Here is a 15,617-nt window from a genome sequence, read left to right on the forward strand (position 1 = left end):
GCCAGGACATTTGGTTTGAAGGAAACTGAGAAAGCTTGCAGGAGGCAGTTACAGGATCACCCACCCAGGGAGACATTAACTTCCAACCCCTACATTTGGAAATAACTTTTGATCTGAAACATGAGAGTTTCCCCGAATCATAATAGATTTGTTTCATTTTATTTAACTAAAATTAAATCCAACAAATAGCCCCTGGCTTACAGAAGGGTGAAAAAGAAGAGTGCTTCTATTAGATTTTTTTTCTTTCAAAATAAATAAATGTATATATATATTTAATAATAAAAAATACCTTCAATAAAAAGCATCTGTTTAGCAGGCCAAGATGGTCAAGATGTAACTCAGATAGGAGGCTGTGTAGAGAATACATTAGAAAGGACTAAAAATAAGTATGGCGCAAAATTAGTAATTTAGATCTACTGCTAATATATTCTTACCTTTGAAAGTAGAGTATAACTGCATTCAGAGGTCATTCAAAGAATTATAGAGAAGACCGAATAGATACAAAATAAAGATATTAAAGGGTCCTTTAAGAAAGGAATGCAAAGAATTGTCAGCTAATATTTCACGTACCTATAATATGTTTCAAGGAATGAACATCACAGACCCATATAGGTATATATGAAAACAGGTGAAATAAGGTCAAATAATCACTTTAATTATCACACTGGAATTAAGAGAGAGCAAATTTAAAGTGGGAAAGAACATCATAATAAGTAATTAACTCTATGAACCCCCTGACAAAATATTGTCACCGTGGCTAGGAAAGTGATTAGATGTTTGAAGTGCTAATAATACTTTCACAAGGCAGGATATGAATTTAAGGACTACTGATCTCATGTTTCAGGATGGAAGTCAAACAGAAGTGCTCGGTAAGAGGAAAAAACTTCTCTCAGAAATGCATTATTCCTTAAATGTTATAAAGAAAATTTAGGGGAGGAGGGAAGAAGGAAAAGTGTTGTTGGTTTCTTTTTTTTTTTTCTTTTTTTTTTGTTCAGGCTGTTGAGTCATCCAGTACTAGTTACTAACAGAGATAGGTTTCTAAGTTAATTAGATCTTTAATCGAATTGAATAGGGTAATTCCTACCTCTCTGTGTTCCTAATGGATGTCACAATGTCACGAGCTGAACACTGAAGTGCCGCTCTGATTTGAGAACAGCTTCTAGGGAATCCTTAGGCAAAGACAATTATTCAGATGCCCATTTGAAAAAGAAAATGATTGTCAAGGTCAATATACTTCCAACGGTATTTTGGAATAATTACTGCCCAGTTAGTCGATTATTACAGGTAGTGAGGACATTCTTGCATGATATTTTTCCCCCAAGAAAACAGTTTCTTACAATTTAGCTGTCCTGTTCATTCCAAGGAGAATATTACCATAATAAGCCCAGGTTTTAGCACAGTCCAGAAGATACCCACACTCTGGCCCAGAAGTAAGAAGATTGTTGTTCAATCTGGCAATATGAAGTGTTTACAGCCATAGGAGACTGAAATTGTTGAATTACCTGCAGCTCTGTGTAGGTCAATGCCCTAATTGGTCACCAAGAGTTTATCCTTCTGTTAAACAGGGCAGAGGAAACGTTGCTAATTTCCATTGAAAAAGTCATGGAACAATTATTATCTTCAAATCCTAAAGCAGTATAGGAAATGTTGCTTAACAAAAGTAATAGCTTTGTGATGGAGTTGTAAAAAATAACATATGCAAGCTATCTCTGCATAACAAGTACAACGATATTTTCTACTGTGGATGTAATACAGCGGTTATGAACATTTTTCCAGAAAAGCTATTTTCAGTCCTGGATAAAGAGCTTCCACAATAGCAAAGTGACTTACAACCTTTACAGCACCTGTTTCACTTCCATTATAGCTGTAGGTCCAGAGGGAAAAACTGCATTTGAACAGTAAACATGCCCAAACCATGATCTTGACTCAATCATTTTACTTTCTCAGAGAAGAAACACAATATGACATTTAAATTAATGATTACCCAGTTATCAGGCACCGTGAAACAAGCTATATGTATACTTCTCTTGAAAAAGAAGACAATTGCTGATATGGTGAAACTATTTCATGAGGACAAACATACAAAGATGCTACACATCAAACAAAAAAATGAGACTGCATAGATTTCCCTGCTGGATTTCCCAAGAGTTTGTTTTAATGGTACAAAAATGGGGTTCTTTTAAAAGCATTTAAAAGAACTTTTTAATGTATAACATTCATGTCAATAAACTGAAGGGCACACAAGAGACCACAGTGACAGCTTGCTGCTGATAAGGTGAAGCGTGCTGCAGCCCAGGCAATCCGTGACATGCCCTTCACTCCTGGGGAACACTGCGGGGCTCTCATGGTGGGAAATGGCCCTCAGCTCCATCACATCTAAACAAAGTTGATTTTGCTGTCGACTCTCATAGCAGCAGAATAGGGAGCCAGTGGTGCCAAGAGCCCAAATGACAAGTAGGAGGTTTCTCCATCATCATTAACAAAGCAGAGAATCCAAAATTGCTGTTTTGACTATGAAACAGATGACTCCAGCACTGCCAATGCTCAAGGTGTTTCCAATGCCAAAACTCACTTTGCTGCAACATATGCTCCCAAATTCAGAAAAGAATTTACTCTTTTCAGATACAATTTACCTCTTTGTCCTTCCTTTGGTTCCATTTCTCCTTTTTATACTTCCCATGCATGTTCTTCCTTTTTGCTTAACTTTATGTGATTGCCCTTTCAATGCCCCCGGATTTTAGGGCATTTGCACCCTTCTGTACTTTTCCTTATTGCCTGCAAATTATATCCAGTAACCTGTATTTGACTGATCCTATCACACAAGATATCCAGTCTTGATTTGAACATGTCATAGTGCATTCCAGCGGTTAATCATGGATGAAAATTTGTGTTTAATGTCTAATTTGAAATTGTCTGCTTTCAGCTATTGGATCTTATTCTCTTCTCTTCTTGATTAAAAAACAGGGTATGCTTTCCTCATGAAAATACTTGTCCCTGTAATCAAGTCCCTTCTCAATCCTCTTTTTGATGAGCTAAGCAGATTTAGCTCTCTAAATCTCTCACCACAGGGAATTTTCTCCACTCTTCAAATCAATACTGTGGTTATTTTCTTGACTTCTCAGTTTTGTAAACTTTTTAAAACTGTTGACACTAAAGCTGGCCATAGCTTTCCAGTATTCTCATGTTCTTGGATAAAAGTCATGCTTACAAGTGCAACTCTTATGTCAAAGGGTCCCACTGGTCCTTCAGCCATAGCATCACATTGGGAAGTCTTCTTTCTTCATCCGTTATGACCCCTCCATGCCCTGTCAGGGTGACTCCCCTCACAGATACACACCCCCATCATGTTTATTTGACTTGGACCCCTGGGAGGATGGGAGGAGGAGAAGTAGCTTGCCAGTCAGACAGCTAGCTCCTTGTAATTTCTTATTTTCACACTCTTAATATCGCCTCATCCACATCTTTGGCTGCAGTCATTTAATTTTTATGTTGAGACTATTGATAAAGATGTTAAACAGATTCAGGACCAGCTCCCTTTCCAGTGAAGCTGCACTAAAAGCACACATCTTTCAATAGGGAATCCCCATAGACAAATACCATTTCCGCTTTGTTGGTTGAATCTTAATCCATTAAACGTGAGCACCGCTTGTACTACATACTCGATTTTTATTTATTTATTTATTTTAACTGAAGTTTCATGAGACACCAAATCTAACAGCTGGAAAATTCCACCACAACATTTAGTTACCTGTACCTTGCAAACCTGTAACCTATTCATCAGGAATATCAGGAAGATGTACTGACTGATCTTAATTCTATCTAAACTCCATATTAATTCAGTCCTTTATCAACTTTTATCAGGGAGTGACCATCCTCTACCTCATTCTGCTTTCTTTCTTTGCACCCATGTTCCTCCACGGTTCTTGCAGCACACCATGATGCACAAGTCAATATCGGAGAGCAGGAGGTCCCCTCAGCTCATGCACTTTGTTCTTGGATAACTGGTATTTGTGCCTGCTGATTTGGAAGTGTTGCACCCTAATGAACGCTGTCTTCAATCTGTCTCACATAAGTAACAGAGCCAAAACTACTCCAGCATCCTTGTACAATGTATCACTCTATCTTTTCCAAAGATAATAAAAAAGGCTTTCTGATAGACATGTCATCCCTTTGAGCAGCCTTGCCTCTTGCAGCATCACTTCCATCTACCCTGCCCAATTAATCCTCCCCAGGTTTGCCAGGGATGCGTTGCCTCACCCTACAACATCCTTTTGAGTCCTGGCTCCAGAAGCACATTGACTACCAGACGGTAATTGAGCTCAAGCTCCAGCCCAGCAATCAGTGATCCTAAGTGGACTGGACACATCTCCTCTCAAAGGTGTGCTGCAAATTGCCATATTAGCACCGCACAACCCTAAAGCGGTAAAGCATTTGGAATATCAGCTGTCTGACACTATTTACCTGTAGCAAAGTTACAGTTCAATTACTGAGGCAATATCTCATTCAGGCAGAACAACAACAACAACAAAGTATGCAAAGGAGTGAATTTAAATCCATTTAATTTAAAGGCCTAATTTTTTTTTAATGGCCCATTCACTCTCTAGGGACATTTGGATTCAGGGATTATAAGAAACATAAAACTATAAATGGTTAAATGGATTGCTGCTGCCTGAGCTTCAAAGCTTTGCATACGTTATTCTTTTCAGTAAGTGCATTATACAAATAACACTGAAAAATGTAGTACTCTTTTCTATAGCAGCACGAGGTAAGGATAAAAAATTTGGTCAAACCATGACCCATTACAAGGAGCTTTGTGCACAGACAAGCTTAGCATACATTTTGGAGGATGACAGCGGAGCAGGTTTGTACAGAAAATGCTGCTTGTCTGCTGAATATAAAGATTATTCCTTTTTTTTTTTTTTTTTTTGGTGATACACATGATAAAATTTGTGAATAGCCCTTGATGTTTGCTGCCTGTTGTTTTTCTTATAAATGCTGAGGCATAATTCTTATGCACCAAAGATGAGATTTTCATCTTGCTACGCTATGGAATTAGGTTGAGGTTTCACTGCAGAGATGCCTGACAGCAGGAAGGGCTCACAATGAAGATTTGCTGCACTGGCAGGATAATTAGATACAACACTCAGAAAGGCAGGATCCTGCACACGTGGAAGTAAATTGGAGAAACTTCCTTTTGTGAGGCTGGCTGCACAACAAGGCGGGCTGTATTACTTTCTGTTGCCATCCCAGCCTCTGCGTTTTACCTTTAATAAAGAATTGTGCTGTAATGTAACTCAAGCAGATTTCAATTCTCAGCAGTCCCCTGGGATGCAGCAGGGAGCTCTGAGTGCTTGGCAGCAGGTCAGCGTGGTTTGGGTGGGTATCAGCCCCAAAACACCTGCCAGCATGGCAGGTACAATCACCGCTGCGTGCTGCAGAGACACAAAGAGCCGGGATGCTGCAATTCAACACGATAATCAGAGATGATCAAAATCCCAGATTTAGGTGAAAGCCTAAGTCCAGCCTCATCCCATCAATAATCAAAAGGGGCTTTTGTCACACAGGTAGCAAACCCTGAGCAATTACAGTGGATTTCAGTGGCAGCCCCATACATTGAGTGCAGTAGGCATGCCTCCACCTGGTCCGCCTGGGACCGTCCTTTAATCACTACTACCTTCTAGCTTACAGCACAACATTTGTAATTTGTATGACTCAGGAAACAGAAATATTCATTACTGTCTGCTGCTTATTTGTTTCCAGCCAAAACGGGGGACAAGAGTACGCCACTTGACAGGAGGCACTGCATTAAAGCTCGTCATACGTTTGTTTACCCGCACACTCAGCCTGTTGCGGCAGCGCTGATGGGCCCAGCAAGACCACACGGATGTCTGACACCATCCTCCGGAGGCCCAGGTGGTGGCAGCCAGCGTAACTCAATCAGCCCCAGCCCAACCACGGTCATTTATATCAGTCAAGGATCCGAGCCATTACGCCTATTTCTCCAACTGGTTAGGTTGTAAATTAGATTTTCATCACTCTCGGGACAAAAACCTGACTCTGCTGAGGTCAGAGGGAGTTTGACCATCTATTTCCGTGGCGCCATGACTTCACCATTGGTTTCTGTGTGATATTAATCCCAGAAGTTACCCCAGTGTAGCAGGGGGTTATTTTAATATTTTCTTAAGAAAGTAATATTATCTATTAGTACAAATACTGTCAGTTCAGTGCTGTTATTTTTGTCCATATGTAACAAAAGGAATTTTTATTTCAAACTATTTGGGATTTTTATTACCACACTAGCTACATTTTTGATCAACACTTAAACAGAACTCATATGAAATAAGCATCCCATACAGCTTACTCAGATGTAAAAGCATTTCATGACCAAGATCAAGTGGGACAATCTCTGACTCAGTCTGGGCAAAATAGAAATCCTGTAGAAATCTATGTTCCAAAATGAAATTTTATTAGAACAAAGTAGTTGGTGGAGGAATATGAAAAAAAATTAACCAAAAGAAATAGCATAAAACCCCTACTCAGCAAAATAGCTGAGCATTAGCCTCAATTCTAGTTAATAAGTTCACTGAAATCAGCAACCATATTGTGGTTTGGGGGTATTTTGCATTTGCAGATGTAAACCCAACAAATTAAGCAAACAAGTGCGGGTGCAAGTGTGCACACAACCCTGTACCAGCCAACACAAACAGCCACAGCACCACAGGGAGAGGGATTTTAGTAATGACAGACACACCATGCTGGTGGAGAGACTGATTTTGTAGGTGCTCCAAAACCTACAGACAATCCGTTATTTTTAATGATTCTCTCATTTCATTAAACTAAAAAATAAAATAAAAAATGTATAAATAAAAGCCACTGAGTTGATCACTTTTGTTAGCTGAAAGCATTGTTATAGTATTTTCCACAGGAAAAAAAAAAAAAAAATCTGCCCCCTGGAATAATAATTTTATTTTCCCTAAAAGCAGAGTAATCTTTCACCAGGAATAATTCCATTTCAAACACTAGGGATAGGGCAATGGCAACAGCCATTATTTACTGAAATGCCATTGCACGTTTCCATCTGTTTTAATACCGTACTACACAAGGCACAACCAAATGATGCATTTTTCAAACACCCTGTGAGGCTGCAGGGATGCACCCTTGAAGGCAGCCCTCTCCTCTCCTTTCCTCCAAGTGGCTGCCGAGCCCTGCAGGCAGTGCTTGTGGACACTCCTTGGTGGCTGAGGCTGGCAGCAACTCTGTAGTGCCACACTCAAAGAGATGGTAAAGATTTTAGAATTAGGATTTTATCCTTCCTTTTAGAAGATTACACTTATTTGAGAATGAAGCTCATGTTGTCACTGCTTGTTTAAACTTTCCGCTCACAAGGGCAGTGAGACTTTCCCCCTTTTGCAGATCCCCTCACGTGGGTTCACTCCCCCTAGAAAGCTGCAGCCACATGGCTTTATATATCAACACGCAAAGCTTCCCTCGCCCCATGCCAGCACAAACAGCACCCCAGGCTGGCAGGGACAGCACTGGTCCTCACCAGGCTGAAGACACAGAGCAGTGTGAAGTCCCACGGGCACATTTTGCTGCTTCACACCAAGGTCACCCTTCTGTACCTCCTTCACTGCGGAGGACAGGATAGGAGCACAAGGAGAAGCTCTATTTTCTCCCCACAGCTGAAGCCACTGTCTGTAGGCTGCTTGCAGGGAACTCAGCATGGGCCTGGCTGACCAGCCCGCTGCCACAGTCAGAGCCAGACCAGGAGCCATCTGCCTGTAATGTCCTCAAAAGCCACACTCCAACAGGAGCAGCCCTGCCTGGGCTCAAACGTTGGCTCCTCCTCAGCCCAGCTGCTCGGGCCTAGATCCAGACATGGCTGCTTCCTCTGCATGGGACAACAGGAGCAAAGATGAGGATGGCTTCCACCTGCGCAGGCCTGTCCCTGTCCTTCCCTGTGTCCTCCCCACCCTCCCTAACTGAGTCACATCCCCACCACACCTCCACTTTATCCCATCTGCTTGCTGACTTGGCAAGAGAAGAAAAACTACCCAAAAAGAACAATTTTCAATTTTCTCAGTAAGTGCAGAAAAGAGAGGGCTAGCAAAGGTCAAAAGAAATTATGAACACTAATGGAGAAAGTAACATAAATCTTGTCCCTCTTAGATGGAACAGGACCAGGAGCTCACACTCACAGCAGCTAACACCACTTTAGCTATAATATTACAAATACTAATTTTTATGACAAACTATTTTCTGTCTGCATTTTGTGGAGTTTCATACGTTCAGGTGTAATGAAGGAAGAAGGAAACATCTGCTAAGGAATGCTGCAGCCCCAGAAATAACACATTTCCCTGGCTGTGTGACCAGCACTATGCATTTCTTACAGGGGTGCTGGGACCCGCCAGGAGGATAAATGCGAGGCACCAAATATCACCGCATACCCTCATCTGTTTATAATGCACAGGCAATCACTGCAATGTAAAATGAACTAATCAGCATTTGGGTATGCAAATGTGCTTACAGAAATCAATGCATAAAACAGATACAAGGACACTAACCCAGAGGGAAAAAAAAAAAAAAAAAAAAAGACAAAAAAAACACCTTGAGTTTCGGGCATTGACTTTGCCACATAGATACAAAAACGTAAGCTTGCATGCACTTGAATCTGGACCAAAAGTTTAATACCACAAGTATTAATATTAAATATTACAAAGATCCATAGATTACTTCTTCAAAAATATGAAAATATATTTTCTGTAACTAAAAGCACACCTTAAATTATGCTAAAAAACTTCTAGCTACAGGGACCAATTCTAATTCCTCAATAAAACATACATAAGTGCTTTCCTCTTGGCATTCATGACACTTCCTGGAGGTGACAATCTGTTACCCACTGAGTTTAGCTGGCCCTTGACAATGAGTTGGATGTATTCCTTTATATTGCATGGATATCTATGGAGCATGGAATTTACTCCATGAGTGAAAATTAGAGAGGCAAAGAAATACATACTAGCTTTCTCAGGAAAAAAAAAAAAAAAAAAAAAAAAAAAGTTTAACTCCTCTTCACCACCACCACCAGACATTTCTTCCTGTAAAGTAAATGCATTGTCATGTAAACACAAATTCCCAGTCCTTACAATGTTTATTTCTTAGTAATAATAGCTTGCTGTGGAAGGTTGTGAGTGGCCAGCTTGTTCTACAGAACGCAGATTGACCCATTCCCCTGGAATTCAAAGGGACATCAGGGAGCAAGAGGAACACAGGACCCAGCAGACACCCAGAAACATGACAAAGCCCAGAAATGCAGTTAGAAGGACAAGATTATGTACTAAAATAATCTTAGCCTAGCACTGTTGGCAAACAATGAGTTGAGACTTGGATCACTGTGATCCAAGCTACACATTCTCTTTCAGTCCAACAGACCAGTGGATCATACAATGCTCAAGTTTTGTTTCGGAACAAGAAAAATATCTGGATTCCTTTTTCTCACCAAGAAGAAGAAAGAAACCTTCCAGAACACCAATGTGAAAAATAAATGCCATGACAGCCTGCAGTTCTCCTAGCCCTGAAATACTTTTTCTGAGTTACAATTTTAGACAGAAAATGATATTTGTATATTAGCAAGTAGCAGAGCTCAAAGGAGCAGTCAAGTATAGCAAAATGCTGCTGAGAACCCCAAATCCACCCATAAACATCACAAATGTTTTGCTTTAACTTAGTCAGGAGGACACAAAAGAAAGCCCATTAGCAGCTGGCCTACACAAAGTAAACCCCTGAAACAGATATTCTGCCTTCAATTCACCCCCAATGAATCAGTTTGTGCAGTCTCCCTCTAAAGCAAATTACAGCACAAGAAACAAGGATGGGACAGCTGCAAGACTCCCCTTCATTGTGCATGCTGGAATTAAGATACCAGCAGAAATGGATCCAAATGTAACAATAAACAGTGAGCTACTGAAATAAAAGTATAATTCAGCAGGTATTAGATGTACAAAGGTTGGCACAAGATGGTTAAGCCAGTATTGGTACTTTGGGGGTATGTGACCACCGTAACTTTTATCATTTCTCTGCCCTTTGAGTACTAAACCTGTTATTTCCTTGCACAAAATAAAGTTAAGAACACAATTTATTCTGCAAGGACAACCTAGCCCATGGGCTACAGGATATGCCAGGCTTCCCTGACACAAGTTGGACAACGACCAAGCCCCATGTTCCATGTTATGTTTCATTTACTCATAATGCATCATGTTGTGACCCCACAAGGCTTTGCAGGATCTCACATCTCAAGTCAGCATGACAGGAATGCTTCAAAAAGCAGTTGGTAGATGAGTGTCTTTGTCAGACTTGCTTCTCCCAGTAATGATGATTTTTTTTTCCTTTTTTTTTCTTTTTTTTAAACAGAAGTCTAACTGAGAAAGGACAATTGAATCTTGTTATAAAACACTGAGCACATTAACACCAGAAGATGGTTTACAAGTAAGATTCTTGCTCTTTTCTTCATGCCCATGCTGCTGGCCAGACTCAGCCCTGATGCATCATTTTTAATTATACATAATCTAGGGCCTTTATAAGGTCAGCTTTGTGCTCGCAGAAAAAAACATCTTTAACAAAACGGAATTTCTACTTTGCTGGACAAATATACCAAAAGAAACTGTGGCATCTTGGCGGGTTGCTAAGCAACCAGCAGCTCCAGTGTCACTTGTTTGGGATCAATTCAAGTCATTCATCAGGCGCCGAAAACCAGCTCAGGAATTCCAACAAATCTGTGCCTTGGGAAAGCCACGGGGACTTCCTGCCACACAATACATTTTTTTTTTTTTTTCTTTCGAAGATAAACTTTGTAGATGTTCTTTTGATCAGTGTGATATGTTAATTCATTATTCTTAACATACTGCTAATGGGAAAAGCTATAATTAACCAACTACGGCATTGTAACGCGTGCAAGATAAACTGAACTAATTAGTGGTGTTTAAAGTAGTCCCTGTCCTCTCCCACCAGGGAAGCAGAGGAATCCTTCCTTATCTCACCAGCCTCTGTCCACAATATCATTCTATGTAACACATATCTACCTTCTTTCATTTTACCTTCCAAACATTAGTGATAAAGTATATTTTTATTGGCAAACAAGATGGCTACAATCCAAGCCACCTGCAGTAAACATAAATGTTGTGAATAAGACAGCCCTTCATTTAAAAGAGGGCTTATCTGCTGCTCTTCTTGGGATAAAGAAATGGAGTATTATGTTTTGATTCATTATGTTTAATTAATGGAGTAACACATACTAAATGCCCAAAGTAATTACATTCATTTACGGACAGAGAGCTAAATGTAATCAAAGTGTATGTAACTGAAGTACAGCCTCTTTATTTCAGCCTCATAACCAGAGCTCATTTTATTCCTATTTTGATAAAAACAATAACAAATTGCACCATTTTAGAGAAGGAACTGCTTTCAAAGCTGTGTTACTTCAGGCAAAACTTCCGCAACTCTTGGATTGCTGAGCTTGTTTTGACTGTATATATTTAAAGAGAGTTTCATGTATACTGTGCAATATTCCTGAAGGAACTCCAGTACCTCCTGCAACCATTGGTATGCTGTCTTTTGCATCTCATTTTAATGTGACATGGTCTTGCAGTTCACTAAGTCAAACTCCACTGATAGCAGCAGCATGGCCCAAGCAAGGACCACAGAAACCACCTAGCAGGAATCTTGTATTTTCTTAAAGACCCATTGGGAGAGTGTGGGGTTTGTTTGTTTGTTTTAAGACAAAGAAAACTCATTACTATTAAGCAACACAAGAGTATCAACAGAGCAGCAGCCTGTGACTCTAATACCTCAGGTCAGTAGAAGCCAGGTGCAGCATCATGGGAAGCAATGGGCAAAGAAGCTCCAACAGGGCAAGGCTGCATGTGTTCACTTAGAGAGGAAAAATCCATGTATCCAGCTCAAGGTGCACAGTTTTTCCCATCTCCTTTTCTCAGGCCTAAAGCTACACTCGTATTTGTTATTTATTGTGTACAGAACAATATTTCTGAGAGCTGCCTAACACGTATTTAACTCAGTCACATCAAATGAACCCTTGACAATCACACAAAAATACTACCTGTCAAGTCTCTGGTGAAATTTTCAAAAGTGTGTTTCAAGCAGAACTATTTCCAGCTCGAGCTGAGAATAAATATGCTTGGTTTATATCTGTTGAGTTACAATTGAACACCTGAATGTTATCCAACATATCATAGCTTTGCTCCTTTCTACCCCAAAACATGAAGAGAGTAACGTTCATCATACAAGCGATACGTGAAGGCTATTGCTGCTTACTGCATCCGACAATTAGGAAACAGACAGAAAGCACTATCTCCTTGCATTATGAAGACCTAAACCTAGCTGAAACCACTGATCGTACAGCACTAATTAACAGCACACAGCACGAGATAGAGATGCTTAAAGATTCTTATAGCTCTTGTGAGCTGCAATGCAACCACACCACTCCCCTTAGGAAAAAAATAAAAAAAAAAAAAAAAAAAAAAAGCACCTGCTGAAGACATTGGCAATTATTTAGGTATTGCTAAAAGAAATGTCCATATTGTAACGGGGGAAAAAAAAAAAAAAAAAAGGAAAAAGAACGAAAGAGCAAAGTACTTGCACAGAGGGACGCCACCCGGGTTGCAAACTTGAACCCATGCAAAGAGCAGGGGAGCAAGAGCCAGCCCCCCCAGCCGAGACCTCGGCACCCCCGGTGCCCCCCTGTTCCCCCTCCAACTTCTCCGAGAGGGGCAGCCCGGGGGAGCCCCGCTCGGAGCCCGGCACCTGCGCGCCCCGCTCCCGTAGCCCCGCTCCCTCTCCTCGCCTCTTCCCCGCCCGGCAGCACCGGGAGCGGTACGGGGAGCAGCAGCAGCAAGGTCAGCGCACAAATAACGGGGTTTTGGGAGGCGAAGCAGGGCCGTTGGCCCCAGCAGCCCCCGGCCCGGCTCTCCCCCCTCCCCCCCTTACCTTGGGGCCGGAGGAGGCTCGGAGGCAGCGGCTGGAGCTGCGGGTGGCGGTGGCGACTCCGCAGCCCCGTCCCGGCTCTGCAAATTAATCGCTCCACCCCAAAAAGAAAAAAAAAAAAAAAAAAAAAGAAAAGCCAAACCCAGCCTTGCTCCACACCCACGAGAAGGAAGAGGGGTCCCTCCGTGACTGGCATCAGTATCTCCTCCGGCTGCGCTTGCAGGGAGCCATGGCAACGAGCCCCGCACCTCCCCAAACCGCTGCCCACCTCCCCCGGGGCCGAGCCGCCCCTGCCCCGCTCCCTGCCGCTGTCCTTGTCCCCGTCCCTGTCCCCGTCCCGCTCCCACCTGCCGTATCCGACGCCCCTCGGCGAGAGCCGGGAGCCAGCGGCGCCTCCGCCCCTGGCGGCACCTGGGGTGCCGGGGGGCGAGGGCGAGAGAGGATGGCAACGTGGCTAACGGGGGCGAGTTCCCCCGCACGACCCCTCTGCGGCTCCAAATGCGGTGCAAGAAGTGTAGGCGCGGCCAGGGATCCAGCCGAGCCTCCCCCCCACACACATTTTCCCTCCTCTCGGGGCACACAAGTGGCTTTGCTTTCAGAGGGAAGGGAGCAGAATCAGAAAACCTTGGATGGGGATGGTCCCCATCCTCCCTGTCCACCTCTGCGCTCTCCTTTCCCCCAAGCCCCACGCATTCATCATTGCAACACCTCATCCTTTACATGTTCAAACCTTTGAAAATATCTTTTCCTTATTTTTTGCTAACGTCCCTTTTACTCTTTGCTGGACGTTCTCTACAGCACAACAGCCACAATAAGAGATCAGTTTTGTGTGCGCTTGAACAGTCGGACTTTCTGCCTGCATGGTTTGCTTCTGTAACCCCTTTGTTGCACGGGCTAAATTTGTGAGTGCATGGTGAGGGCCGACCTCACAAAGGTGCCAGTCATGCTTTAAGCACTCCGGCCAGAGATGCTGCCTGGAGGTGCTGAGGGTCAGACACAATCATTTCCGCCAGGACTCGGACTTCTCCGGCAATTTTCTGTCTCACTGCTGACCTTTGAGGTTTTTTCCTTTTCTCTGAGCTTTGTCTAATACGATGAACAATAATCATAAAGAAGCATTCACGGACATTAAACCGTAAAACCACCCTACCGAATCACAGCTAACACTCGTGGGGATTATTATCATTTGGGTTAAAGATTTTTTGGACAGTAGCACTTACAATTTGTGGGCAAACTGATGTTCGTCTCCAGCAGACTTAGGTGGGTGAGCTTACTTTTTGGACAGGAAGTTAGTAATCAAAATCAATGAAAGGTATTATAAACTGAAGGTGGTTGTAAAAGAGAAAATCTGAAAGCAAGGAGGGAAAAATAGAATAATTTAATATTCTGTGCTAAGGAAGCAAATGCAAACCTGTTCAAGCAATGTTATGCTTGATATTTTAGTCATGCAAAGTCAGTCAATTCATAGATAAAATTTTCATATTAAACTACACTTAACTCAACTTGTGCCTATATAAATGCCTAACTTCTGACCAAACGTATGGAGAAAAGCTTCTACTTCATAAGGAAACCATGCTGTATTTGCCTGGAGAGCTCTGTTGTGGAGCACTTGGATTCATGCACAGCTGAGGCCAAGCCCAAAGCACATGTAAGGAAATGGGAGTTTTCCCTTTGAATCCAGCTCTCATATCCAAATCCTGAATTGACTTACTGTTTAGTCCACAGACAGTAAAACGCTATATTTACAGCACATTGCTTTCCAAAGCAACCAACAGCTAAGCAACAGGGCTGTGCCCCCGTGCAGCGGAAACCTCTGAAAATAAATGGGAAAGGAGGCAGCTGTGAAGGAATGTCTCGGCTGTGTCAGGGCTGCCAATGCACTGGAAAGCCATTTGACCCTGCAGAAACATGCCCGTCAGATATCGAGGCAGTTCAGAGGTGACTGGAGATTTGCTGAAGGGCTGGCAAAACTCCATGTGTGCCAAGGCAGGGGGAAGCTGTGTGCCTGCTCCCCTGGGAGCAGAGGTAGCGGAGATGCTCAGGGAGCAGGGGGAGCTGCCATCATCCCTCCTGACATTGCCTAGAGGACAAAAAGTGGGAACGAGGGCTCTTCCCCACTCCTGGCCAACAGCACCCTCCTCCCCGGATGCTTTAGCAGCCCCAGGAGTTTCCAGGTTGCTTTTTGCAGGGCTCTGCCACAAAGAAGAGAGACAACAATCTAATTACCTCCAGTGCCTGCTGGAGGCAGGACTGCTGCCAAAGTCAACTCCCTGCACTGCCCGTACCTACGTTGCCATACCCACCCCTCGGATACGCTCTCATGCAAACAGAAACAAGCTGGGATTGCAAAATGCTGTGACCACTGAGACTTTCACTTCCCTAAGGAGTTGGCCCAGCTTTCAGGTCCTCTCTGGCAACATGATTTCACCAAGATCTTCCCACGTTTCCAGGTTCCAGCCTGCAATATGCAAACCATTACCTGCTTTTCATTTTTCGACACAGAATCATGCAGAAAGTTCTCCTTCTGCTAGGAAGTTAACTGATGGGAAAGTCAAAGTACGTCAGCTCACCAAAAGCTGCTCCAGACTTGGAAAATGAAGTGTGTCCATGTTCATAACCAGCCA

At 42.6% G+C, this 15,617-nt stretch overlaps 1 protein-coding gene across 9 annotated transcripts in view; it reads right to left on the minus strand.

Moving 5' to 3' along the window:
• CHL1 (cell adhesion molecule L1 like) overlaps window positions 1-13,496 on the minus strand; it is a 126,336-nt gene extending 112,840 nt beyond the window's left edge. For 5 of the 9 annotated variants that reach the window (XM_038185983.2, XM_038185990.2, XM_038185991.2 and 2 more), the window contains exon 1: window positions 12,997-13,151. The gene's annotated coding sequence lies outside the window, so the exon portion shown is untranslated. Of the gene's footprint in view, window positions 1-12,996; window positions 13,152-13,340 lie in introns of those variants that run through there. The other 4 variants (XM_038185989.2, XM_038185986.2, XM_038185981.2 and 1 more) reach the window with 2 other exon arrangements.
• Between the last annotated feature and the right edge of the window lie 2,121 nt (window positions 13,497-15,617).

Source organism: Anas platyrhynchos, chromosome 13 (genome assembly GCF_047663525.1).
Source record: "Anas platyrhynchos isolate ZD024472 breed Pekin duck chromosome 13, IASCAAS_PekinDuck_T2T, whole genome shotgun sequence".
Lineage (NCBI taxonomy): Eukaryota > Metazoa > Chordata > Aves > Anseriformes > Anatidae > Anas > Anas platyrhynchos.